Below are 9,721 nucleotides of genomic sequence, written 5' to 3'. Positions count from 1 at the left end.
GAGGTGAGCCGGGATCGCGCCACTGCACTCCAGCCTGGCGACAGAGACAAGGAAGGAAGGAAGGAGGGAGGGAGGGAGGGAAAGACAAGGATCAAGCAAAGAACCTGAGGACAGTGGAGTAGAAAAGTGGGAAGAACTCATGATTCTGATGCCATTGCTGCATTAATGAATTAATCCTGATACAACACCATACCAAGGCTCATTACTAAGAGTCTGGAATCTTACAAACATATTAAAGCCAAAAGACAATGTGTCAGATTGTCTGGACCAGATCCCCAGCAAGGCACAGAGAAGAACAGAGAGAAGAGGTGACCAGAACCTTCATGATGACTTCCTGTCAGTCACCAACCTGTTTTCCAACCCTCCTTTCTCCACACTCTGACTGTAACTCATCCTAACAGAAGGCTGACCAACTGATATCTTTTATGACATATTCAAGAGGTAGAAAATTGATGCTTTGTGGCCATCTGAGAAGGAGCAGTGAAAGCCAGGATTCAAAAGCTCTCTTTTCTTTCACAATTTATAGACTACCCACTGCTAAATGTCATCCCTAAGTTTAGACATTAAATAAAACTGATTGATGAATCTATGAGACTTTGGAGAAGAAAATCTTCCAAAGCAATTTTTTCAAGGATGGAGGTTGGTAGGGGAGACAGTGCTAGATAAATCAGTACATAAATCATCTTGTTAAAGATAAGAATTTAATGTAGGATTCTCCATGCTCAGGAAACAGACGTAAACAAAAGATAACACATCTGGCTGGATAGAAAATTTCTCTACTATGTGCCTGCAAGGTTATTCTTCAAGAACTAACTTCCTGAGACTACATAAGCATTAAAAATAATTACTTATATATGTGTGTATATATATGTGTGATATGTGTGTATATGTATGTATGTATATGCATATGAATATGTATATAAACACAGAGAGAGAGAAAGAAAGAGAGGAAAATAAATCTCAAGTCCCCAAAATTATTAAGCCAAGGGAAAGGTCAAGCTGGGAACTACATCAGATAAACCTGCCTCCCATTTTATTCCTAAATATGATAGTTAAAAAGATAAAAAAGCTACATACCTCCCTCACAATTTGGAATTTCAAGATCTTTACCCTAAAACAGTTCGGAACTGAAAGTTGATCTTCACAGGTGTGGGAAGGAAAGTCATCCCTCTGCTCACCTGAGACAACGGCATATCTGATTGCTTCCTGCACCACCCTGTTTATGTAAGAATGCAGATTCACTGAGCCAGACTAAATTGCGTAAATACACAAAGAACAGAAAACTTTAAAGACTCATCAAGGACTCAAAAGAATGCAACCTTTTGTCTCTTACTACCTATGACCTGGAAGCCCCTCGCTTAAGAGTTCTCCCGCCTTACCAGACCAAACCAATGTACATCTTACACATATTGATTGCTGCCTCATTTCTCCCTAAAATGTATAAAAGCAACTTGTGCCCTGACCACCTTGGACCCATGTCGTCAGGACCTCCTGAGGCTGTGTCATGGGCACATCCTTAACCTTGGCAAAAAAAACTTTCTAAATTAATTGAGACTGGAGATATTTTCGGTTCTACGCACAGACACACACAGACAGACAAACGTATGTATACACGTAAAAATGTTAAGTGAAAAAAAATCCATCTATCACATTAAATATATACTGGTTCCAAAAGAAAGCACATATTTGCTCAGTGAAAAGACCAGAAAGAATCTGAAGGAATAAAGGAGGAATAAAGTTTTTTTTAAGGTGTTAATTTGCCTTTTTAATGAAGTAAGTTAATAGTTAAAATATGTACTTTTTTTTTTTTTTTTTTTTTGAGACGAAGTCTCGCTCTGTTGCCCAGGCTGGCGTGTAGTAGCTTGATCTCCGCTCACTGCAAGCTCCGCCTCCCAGGTTCACGCCATTCTCTTGCCTCAGCCTTCCGAGTAGCTGGGACTACAGGTGCCCGCCACCACGCCTGGCTAATTTTTTGTATTTTTTTAGTAGAGACGGGGTTTCACCGTGTTAGCCGGGATGGTCTTGATCTCCTGACCTTGGCCGCCTCGGCCATGATCCGCCTGCCTCAGCCTCCCAAAGTGCTGGGATTACAGGCATGAGCCACCGCGCCCAGCCAAAATATGTATTTTTTTTTAATGAAGTCATTTACGTTGATGATGAGTATCTGTGCGTTCTCAGACATCTCCAGTGCTTGGAACTGTACATTCATCAAAACCACTCACTGAACTTCTTACCTTTATTAAGCTCAATCCTGCGTAATCTGAGCGCCAGCTACATTCCAGGTACCATGAGGTTCTGCAAAGAATTCAGTTATATTTCAGATACAGCCCTAGTGGCCTTGAACTCTTTCTAGAACATGAGAAATGAGGGAAAGCATGAAGGAAGATGAATTTTACCTTCTAAGAATGCATAATCTAATTAGGAGCAGGGAGGAGTATGTGAAGGGTAAATACAGACACATATAACGTAAGGCGCACAATCAATCAATGATAAAAAGAGATATGAAAATGACAGCTTTAAATGAGGAAGAGATCGCATGGAGAATTTCAGGAAAGGTATCATGAGAGAGGCGGCATCGGCAATGAAAACCAAAGGATGGAAAATAGGTAGACTGGCGTTTTCAGAGGCTACCAACAGCTTAAGCAACGACAAAGAATGGAAAACTTGAAGAATTTTGGGAACAATGTAGAGTATCAAGATAAGCTGGAGTGCAAGTTTATGTATAGGCAAGTCATGGGTTTAGAAAAAAAGCAGATGGCAAGACCTGCAGTACCAGATGCCAGGCTGCCTTGGTTTGAGAGGCAGTGAAGGGTTAGGACCAACAGGCTGGCTTGGCAGTGACACATCGGAGCTGTGCTTTAGAAATAAAGGGATCCTGCAGCAGCAGGTAAACTGGTCTGGAGCTGGAGAAGGCACCAGCCAGCAGCGTCTGCACTCGCTCAGGGCAGAAGCAGAGAGTGTATAACCATGGCTGGCGGCAGCACAGTGGGTAGAGCATAGACAGCTCCACAGACATTAGCTAAAGTGAACTGGGTTTCTTGTGGGCAGGAATTCGATCTATTTCTTTTTTCAAAAAAAAAAGACAGCGTCTCACTCTGTCGCCCAGGTTGGAATATAGTGGCGTGATCTCAGCTCACTGCAACCTCCACCTCCCAGGTTCAAGCGATTCTCATGCCTCAGCCTCCCCAGTAGCTGGGATTACAGGCATGAGCCACTACGCCCAGCTAATTTTTGTATTTTTATAAAGACGGCGTTTTGCCATGTTGGCCAGGCTGGTCTCGAACTCCTGACCTCAAGTGATCTGCCCACCTTGGCCTCCCAAAGTGCTGGGATTACAGGTGTGAGCCACCGCACCTGGCCCATCTAATAATTTATTTCTCTACCCTCTACAGGCTCTGAACACACATAAGGTACTAACTAATGACGACAGCTCCTCTTGCCCCTTCTTCCTCTACCAGTGATCCAATCTAAAAAGCACAGAGATGAAACACCAAGGATCAAAACAAACCCTCCCTTTTCCTATTTCCGATGAAGAATCCTCTTTCTCCCAAAGCAAAGTTGAGGAAAGCACAGAAGCTTAACAAACACTTCACGAAAGGGCTATGGGTCCAAGAAAGAATACCTTACCAGCTTGATATGAAAAAGTAAGATGCTTTCCACCTCTCTGCTCCTCCAGGGGAAAAGTCAGTGTAGATGAGTCCTAAAACTCAGCCAGGCACAGAGGCTCAGGCCTGTAATACCAGCACTTTGGGAGGCCGAGGCAGGTGGATCATGAGGTCAAGAGATCGAGACCATCCTGGCCAACATGGTGAAATCCTGTGTCTACTAAAAATACAAGAATTAGCCGGGCATGGTGGCACATGCCTGTAGTCCCAGCTACTCGAGAGGCTGAGGCAGGAGAATCACTTGAACCCAGGAGGCAGAGGTTGCAGTGAGCTGAGATCGCTCCACTGACCTCCAGCCTGGCGACAGAGCGAGACTCTGTCTCAAAAAAAAGAGTCCTAAAAATTAACAAAAATGTATACCCACATAACCAGCACAAAGCAACACCTGCAGAAAAGTGCAATACAATTAAAGGTTCTCTGAGAACGTGCAAGGATGTCCTCATTCTTCAGTCCACCACACTGAAGTACTTAGGCAGCAAAGGGACATGATGTTACCAAAGTACTCTAAAATAGGTCAGGGAAAAAACAGTGTGTGTATAAGTGTGCATATATAAATGTGTATGAGGATAAATGTGTCAGGCGTAAAAGTGTGTGGGCATATATTTATATACACAGAGAGAGAATTATAAAGCAAATGGGATGAAATGTAAACAACTGGTGAAATTCGGTAACATCTACATGTCTTAATCTGCTTGTGCAGCTACAACAAAATACCTGAGACGAGGTAATTTATAAAGAAGAGAAATTTATTTTCTCACAGTTCAGGAGGCTGGGAAGTCCAAGATCAAGGCAGTGGCAGGTTCAGCTGTCTGGGGAGGACTGCTCTCTGCCTTCAAGATGGCACCTTTTGATGTGGCATCCTCCAGAGAGGAGCAGCGCTGTGCTCTCACCTGGCAGAAGGTGGAAGGGCAAGAGAGCCAAATGCTGCACAAAGTCTCCTTTATAAGGGCCTAATGCCATTCACAAGGAGAAGCCTTCACGGCCTAACTGCCTCTTAAAGGCTCCACCTCCCAATATCATCATACTGGAAACACCTGAATTTTGGAGGGGCCACATTCAAACCACAGCAATACATTCATGCATTGCACATTGACATTTCAGTCAGTGACAGTGGTCTGAACCACATACGACAGTGGTCTTACAGATTACAATGGAGTCTGGGTGCGGTGGCTCATGCCTGTAATCCCAGCACCTTGAGAGGCTGAGGCCGGCGGTGGGGTTGAGGGGGCGGGGAGAGATCACCTGAGGTCAGGAGTTCAAGACCAGCCTGGCCAACATGGTGAAACCCCATCTCTACTAAAAATACAAAAGTTAGCCGGGCGCAGAGGCAGGCACCTATAATCCCAGCTACTCAGAAGGCTGAGGCAGGAGAATCACTTGAACCTGGGGGCGGAGGTTGCAGTGGGTGGAGATTGCTCCACTGTACTCCAGTCCAAACAACAGAGTGAGGGTCTGTCTCAAAAAAAAAAATTACAATGGAGCTCTCACCGCCCCTGAAGACTTTCCCAAAGGACGAGGACAAGACGTGGAAGTGGACAACAGTGATAGTTGCTGACCCTGCCCCTGTGTAGGCCTAGGCCAATGAGTGTGTCCGTATCTTGGTTTTTAACTAAAAGTTTAAAAAGTTAAAAAAAAAAATGAAATGTTTAAAAATAGAAAATAGTGTACAGAAAAAGGATGTAAAGAAGGAGAATACTGGCCAGGGGCGGTGGCTCACGCCTGTAATCCCAACACATTGGAAGGCCGAGGCAGGCGGATCACTTGAGGTCAGGAGGTCGAGACCAACCTGACCAACATGGTGAAACCCCATCTCTACTAAAAATACAAAAATCAGCTGAGTGTGATGGCGTGCACCTGTAGTCCCAGCTACTTGGGAGGCTGACGTGGGAGAACTGCCAGAATCCAGGAGACGAAGGTTGCAGTGAGCCAAGATTGCACCACTGCACTCCAGCCCGGGCGACTCCATCTCAAAAAACAAAAAAAAAACAAAAGAGTATCTTTTGTACAGCTGTATATTGTGCTTATGTTTTAAACAGGGTTACAAGAGAGTCAAGTGTTTAAAAAATCAAAGTCTATGAGTTAAAAGGCTACAGTAAGCTATTGTTACTTTATTATTAAAGAAAAAAAATTTTAGGCCGGGCGCGGTGGCTCAAGCCTGTAATCCCAGCACTTTGGGAGGCCAAGACGGGCGGATCACGAGGTCAGGAGATCAAGACCATCCTGGCTAACACGGTGAAACCCCATCTCTACTAAAAAATACAAAAAAAAAACTAGCCGGGCGAGGTGGCGGGCGCCTGTAGTCCCAGCTACTCGGGAGGCTGAGGCAGGAGAATGGCGTAAACCCGGGAGGCAGAGCTTGCAGTGAGCTGAGATCCGGCCACTGCACTCCAGCCTGGGCGACAGAGCCAGACTCCCTCTCAAAAAAAAAAAAAAAAAAGAAAAGAAAAAAAATTTTATACCTTTAGTGTAGCCTAAATTCCAATGTTTATAAAGTCTATGTTAGTGCCCAGAATGTCCTAGGCCTTCAGATTCACTCACTACTCACTCACTGATTCACTCACCACAACTTCCAGTCCTGCAAGCTCCACTCGTGACAAGTACCCTCAACAGGCGTAGCAATTTTTTTTTTTTTTTTTTGAGACAGAGTCTCGCTCTGTCCCCCAGGCTAGAGTGCAGTGGCGCGGTCTCCGCTCACTACAAGCTCCACCTCCCAGGTTCACGCCATTCTCCTGCCTCAGCCTCCTGAGCAGCTAGGACTACAGGTGCCCACCACCACGCCCGGCTAATTTTTTGTATTTTTTAGTAGAGATGGGGTTTCACCATGTTAGCCAGGATGGTGTCAATCTCCTGACCTTGTGATCCGCCCGCCTCGGCCTCCAAAAGGACTGGGATTACGGGCGTGAGCCACCACGCCCGGCCAGGCATAGCAATTTTTATCTTTTATTCTGTATTTTTGCAGTAACTTTCCTATGTTTAGATGCACAGCTATGTCCCGTGTGTTACAGCTGCCTACAGTATTCAGTACAGTACTACGCTGTACAAGTGTGTAGCCCAGGAACAATACCAGCAGTCCCCAACCTTTTGGCACCAGGGACTGGTTTCATGGAAGACAATTTTTCCATGGACTGGGGTGGGGGGTTGGGGAGGATGGTTTCAGGATGAAGCTGCTCCACCTCAGATCATCGGGCATTGGTTAAATTCTCATAAGGAGCGCGCAACCTACATCCCTCGCATGAGCAGTTCACAATAGGGTTCACACTCCTATGAGAATCTAATCCCGCCACTGATCTGACAGGAGGCAGAGTTCAGGCGGTAATGCTCACCCACCCGCCGCTCACCTCCGGCTGTGCGGCCCTGTTCCTAATAGGCCACTGACCGATACCGGTCAACACCCAGGGATTGGGATCCCCTAGGCTATCATGCAGCGTAGGTGTGTTGTAGGCTATACCATCTAGGTTTGGGAAAGTACACCCTATGTTGTTTGTACAGGGATGAAATTGCCTAACGACACACTTCTCAGAACATATCCCACTCGTTAAGCAACGCATAACTGTGTATGGAAGTTTTTTGTATTATTCTTGCGACTTTTCTGTAAGTCTGAAACTGAAATAATTATCAAAACAAATAGTTACAAGAGTAAGGAAGCTTTATACTGATAAGATCTTTAAAATATGCAAAATAAAAAATGCAAAATGAGACGTATGGAATATTATCACTCATTTCAGAAGTGGAGAGGAAAATGTACTGATATATATTGATTTGGATATTATATCCGTAATGGCAGATAAGAAACTGGTACCATTAGTTACCTCTTTGGAATGGAGACTTTTCACGATTTACTTTTATATATTTTGAATTTTGAACCATGTGAACATATTGTGTATTTAAAATATAAATAAAGGAAATACAATTACTTTGAAAATATGCTCAAGGAAAATAATAAAATAATACTGCGAGCAGACAGTTTGGAGTGGCTTAAGCCAGAGACACATAAGAAATCAGCTAAAAGCCACCTGGCAGGCTGCTGCCCAGATGTGACCCCATGAGCCACGGTGCTTGGAGAGCTGCCTGTTTAGAAAGGGCTTGTTCCAGACAAGTAAAGCTGGGGGCTTGGAAAAACATGTTCTATCAAGTTTCAGCCTAAATTGGACAGAACTTTCACATAAAATAAATTATGTGATTGATTTACAAGCCACAATTCCCCATCACCCTGTTCCCCCAAGCTGATACTGCTGGTTCTACGACTGAATCACGTGACACACTGGCACGCCTGTCCTCCATCTGACTGTCACAACCTGCTAAGCCCTCAGGAGGATATCCCATTCCTCGGAAGGACAAACCCTAACATAAACAGCATCCAACCCTCTTCAGTGGCAGCCTCCCTCCCTTGGATTTAACAGCCAACAAGCCATTTAGTGGTGTGTCACTGAAGGAAAGAGATTCTTGGATCTATGGAAGAGCTTTCCGAGATGATCACAGATGATTCCAGCAGCGAGCAATTCTGAACGAAGAAATGAACCTTTTCACCAGCCTAGACTCGCCATGTTCAACTTTATGGGACTTGAGCAAGTTCTCAGACAACCATAGAAAGATAAGAAGGTACTACTGTCTGCAGAAGCCAGGCTGAGAAGATGGTGAGCTCATCTGGCTTCCCAATTGTCAGAACACTAGGCAAGGGACCCCGTAGCACCCCACTCTCCCTTAAGGAAACCCACAGCTGCTCTCCAAGCCAAGATCCCGGCTCCATGACCCAGTCTCTAGTGTTCTGGGGGAGGATTTGATCGGGCACACCTGTGTATGTTTGTACCCCATCAACTGTAGCCTGAAACGTGATTGATATTTGTATTTGAAAAAGGGTGTGGGACTAGCGACAAGTCAAGACACGGGATGAGAAAACAGGGTCCTGGCCGGGCACGGTGGCTCACGTCTGTAATGCCAGCACTTTGGAAGGCTGAGGCGGGTGGATCACCTGAGGTCAGGAGTTCAAGACCAGCCTGGCCAACATGGTGAAACGCCATCTCTACTAAAACTACAAAGAATTGCCAGGCGTGATGGCAGGCACCTGGAATCTCAGCTACTTGGGAGGCTGAGGCAGGAGGCTCGCTTCAGCCCGGGAGGCAGAGGTTGCAGTGAGCCACGATCATGCCACTGCACTCCAGCCTGGGCTACAGAGCAAGACTCCATCAAAAAAAAAAAAAAAAAAAAAAGAGACAGGGAGGGGAGGGGAGGGGAGGGGAGGGGAGGGGAGGGGAGGGGAGGGGAGGGGAGGGGAGGGGAGGGGAGGGGAGGGAGGGGAGGGGAGGGAAGGGAAGGGAAGGGGGGAAGGGGAGGGAAGGGAAGGGAAGGGAAGGGAAGGGAAGGGAAGGGAAGGGAAGGGAAGGGAAGGGAAGGGAAGGGAAGGGAAGGTCCTTTTCCCCCCGAAACATTAAGATGATGGGATCTATTTATTTGGCAAAGATACCTTGAGCATTGGCTCTGTCATTCAATGAGCAAAGCCCTGGAAAGACACAGCTGAGGAGCTCCCAGTCCAGTGGAGGGAGACAAACACCAATAATAATGGATGGGGAGGGTCCTTACCCCATCTCCCTGGGGTGCTACAAAGGAGGCACATTCACACATAAGTGACATACTTTAACAAAGATATGGCCAGGCACAGTGGCTCACGCCTGTAATCTCAGCACTTTGGGAGGCTGAGGTGGACAAATCGCTTGAGGCCAGGAGTTTGAGACCAGCCTGGGCAACATGGTGAGATCGCATCTCTACAAAAAATATCAAAAATTAGCCTGGCGTGGCAGTACATGCTGCTTGAGGGCAGGAGGATCACTTGAGGCCAGGAGTTCAAGGTTACGGTGAGCAATGATCACGCCACTGCTCTCCAGCCTGGACCAGAAAGCAAGATCCTGTCTCTGAAAAAAAATTAAGATTAAAAAAAAAAAAGGCCGGGTGCGGTGGCTCACGCCTGTAATCCCAGCACTTTGGGAAGCCGAGGTAGGCAGATCACAAGGCCAGGAGTTCAAAACCAGCCTGGCCGACATGGTGAAACCCCGTCTCTGCTA

General features: G+C 46.0%; 2 protein-coding genes across 36 annotated transcripts in view; one reads left to right on the top strand and one right to left on the bottom strand.

Moving 5' to 3' along the window:
* SOD1 (superoxide dismutase 1) overlaps positions 1–9,721 on the top strand; it is a 1,049,346-nt gene that overhangs the window by 868,475 nt on the left and 171,150 nt on the right. The window contains exon 1 of one of the 31 annotated variants that reach the window (XM_050786097.1): positions 4,875–4,884. The exons of 29 other annotated variants lie outside the window; for them this stretch is intronic. The gene's annotated coding sequence lies outside the window, so the exon portion shown is untranslated. Of the gene's footprint in view, positions 1–4,874; positions 4,885–8,977; positions 8,988–9,721 lie in introns of those variants that run through there. One more of the 31 variants, XM_050786092.1, reaches the window with a different exon arrangement.
* The window catches only part of TIAM1 (TIAM Rac1 associated GEF 1), a 1,375,699-nt gene that overhangs the window by 1,306,086 nt on the left and 59,892 nt on the right, over positions 1–9,721 (bottom strand). The window lies entirely within an intron of this gene.

Source organism: Macaca thibetana, chromosome 3, assembly GCF_024542745.1.
Source record: "Macaca thibetana thibetana isolate TM-01 chromosome 3, ASM2454274v1, whole genome shotgun sequence".
Lineage (NCBI taxonomy): Eukaryota > Metazoa > Chordata > Mammalia > Primates > Cercopithecidae > Macaca > Macaca thibetana.
The sequence above is the reverse complement of the archived record's forward strand: the minus strand, read 5'-3'. Positions and strand labels throughout refer to the sequence as shown.